The sequence below is a fragment of the Bradysia coprophila genome, chromosome X (assembly GCF_014529535.1).
Source record: "Bradysia coprophila strain Holo2 chromosome X, BU_Bcop_v1, whole genome shotgun sequence".
Lineage (NCBI taxonomy): Eukaryota > Metazoa > Arthropoda > Insecta > Diptera > Sciaridae > Bradysia > Bradysia coprophila.
Window position 1 is genome coordinate 8,728,669 of NC_050737.1, and position 2,918 is coordinate 8,731,586.

A 2,918-nucleotide genomic window follows, 5' to 3' on the forward strand; every position below is an offset into this window, starting at 1 on the left:
AATTTTGTTCAAAAATTTTGCGGAGCAAAGATTTTGACGACAAACTATCGTCGAATAACTGACATTCTACGACAGAATCAGTACCCGATGACAATGATTTAGAAAGCCATCCATACAGCAAAAGAAATGTGTAATGGAAGTCAGCCAGTAGAGAATTCAACATTAATGGAACAACCTATCTACAGATCTTTACCGTTTATCCCGGATCTGTCATTTCAAATCCAAAAGCAACTTAAACTGATGAACCCTCAGCTCAGAGCGGCACCGAAAACATTAATCAAACATCTACTCCTGTATGAAGACCAAGATCCCGAAGATGTGGAGGAAAGGCATCGTATACAGTATAAGATGTAAAATGTGTTCGACGTTCTACATAGGAGAAACGAAGAGATGCTTTTGCACGAGAAAGAGAGAGCATGAATATGATATAAAGACGAAGTTTGTACCAGGCGACAAAACACCATTGACTAGACACTGCCTTCAAAATGTAACTCATGAACCAGATTTTTCCGAGAAAGAACTAAAAATTTTAGATCGTGAATCGGATTGGTATAAACGAAAGACTTTGGAAGCATGTTACATTTGGTTATATGGTGAATCGGCACAGAACTACAAATCGTGTAACAAATTGCATGCGACCTATTCCAATGTGATGAATTCATTCAAGCAACTTCATACGAGATAAAGTTTTCAACTCTTGCCATCATCTGACAAGAATCTCATATCATGACGTAGTTTGATTTTTGTTTAGTTGACAACCGTATTTGTGATAATCGATTTGTTTACATAAGTCTGAGTCTTATTAGACCATAAGTTTCGATGTGATTTAATCGAAACTAATAAGAAAGGTGACTTGACCAGAATACTCTGTATTTAGCTTATATCCTTACGATGTTATTTATATTTATAGCTGAAGATGGATGACAAAATAACATCAGAAATATACTGAAAAGAAACAAGAAATTTTGCTTCTTTCATTCATGATCAACACTGATCCGAGCCGATCCAATCTCACAATCAACTCGAGAAAGTATTATTGGTGTTTTGCACCCATATTTAATTGTACCAATGATTAAGAAGTATAACAGACCAATTTGCATGGAAGAATTATTTACTTTTTCAACGATTTTCTTAACTCGGAAATCAATATCCTTTAAGAAAAGCAAAAAAAAAAATCTCAAACATTTGTGTACTGTGGTTTTTACTTTTGAATCGATATCAGATGACTAAAAAATACACATGGCAGTAGCTTCTAATCATAAACTCTAGATACCATAACAACGAACTTTAAACAAAAACAAAACATTTTCGTGGCAAAATCTTTACTTTTCATTGCTACTATCAATTTTAGCCATTTTAACCCGAAACGAAATCTATCGAAAGATTTAATTTTTGTAATCTTTCAAAAAGATTGAAAAGAAATCTTTCGAAATATTTAAAATATTCGTAATCTTTCTGTAGATTAAACATTTAATCCGACTTTTTTCTCTGTGTCCGGTAGGTAAGCTTTTTTTCAGTCCAGGCCGAAAATTTCGGCCATAATAAGTTCAGATGGTACGGAATGCTAAAATATTAAATACGGCTTTTATAGAATTTAAAAAAATGTTTTAGCCGGTAGGAAAGTGTGATTCATTCAAATGTTTAAAGACGTTAGTTAGAAGAGTTGAAAAGATATGTGCCATCTTTCACTTATCTTTTCTACTCTTCTAATCAACGTCTTTAAACATATGAATGAATCACACTTTCCTACCGGCTAAAACATTTTTAAAAATTATGAAGAAACTTATGTACGTTTAGGAACGTTACTTTCCCTGATCAGGATCCAAGGTTTCTTGGTGGAAGGCCAGTACGTTCTCAATGAGCCAACCCGATCCTAGCTCATCTTAGCTACCAACTAAAATCTGTCTTTTGCAAAAAAACCTTCGTTAAAAACTCTTCTTACTCTTACACGTTTTTATGGTTTTAGCAATGATTCATGAACCACAATCAACAGTAAAAATCTAAAAGCAAAGCAAAATTGACTAATTTCAAGAAAAAATGCATCAATACAAACTCCTTAGCTCTTCCAAAGACATTAAAAAATGGGAAATTATATTGGAGTATTTTTCTAAAAAATATTTTACCATTATTTTTTCGGATATTACCGTTACAGATGCATTTTATACGCTTATACGTTTGTATGTGGTAGTGTATAACGATCGTTTTATTTTTAGCCCCGTACGAAGTACGAAGGGGCTTATAGGATTACGATGCCGTGTGTAATTGATGGAATTCGAAGCAGACGGTAAGGGCAAAGTGTTTGCCTATGTTCATAGATAACGAATCCGCAATAAAAATTTTGTCCGTCCGTCCGTCCGTCCGTCCGTCCGTCACGTCGATATCTTGAGTAAATCAAATCCGATTTGAAATTTTTTTTTTCCCTGAAAGATAGTCAAAATAGTGAGGCTAAGTTCGAAGATGGGCGATTTTGGGTCGACCCTTCCGGAGCTGGGGCCCAATAAGTGATTTAACGTTTTCCGAAGATATCTGCGGCCATTCAAAGGCTACACATGTAAGTGATACGTCAAATAAAAGGTATTTACAATACCGATCGACAAAAAAAAAGTTTATGGAAATCGGATGATCGACTCGTTAGTTAGACCGCTTGGTGTGAACTAGATACAGGGCGGCAAGCCGTTTTTGCTTGTAGGTTGGCCAAATTTGAACGGATTTAGATGGATTTTGCTTTATTAGATAGGTATTGACCGTATTAATCAGGGAAAAAAAGTTCATGGAATTCGGTTTACCGGAGCGTGAGCTAGGTCTCTTGGAGTGAGCTTATATGTGGCTAATCGGCCGTACAGTGAACGTGGTGTTTTTTTGTTAATATCTCGAGTAAACTTTGACCGAATTTCATGAATTTTTTTTTGTTTGAAAGG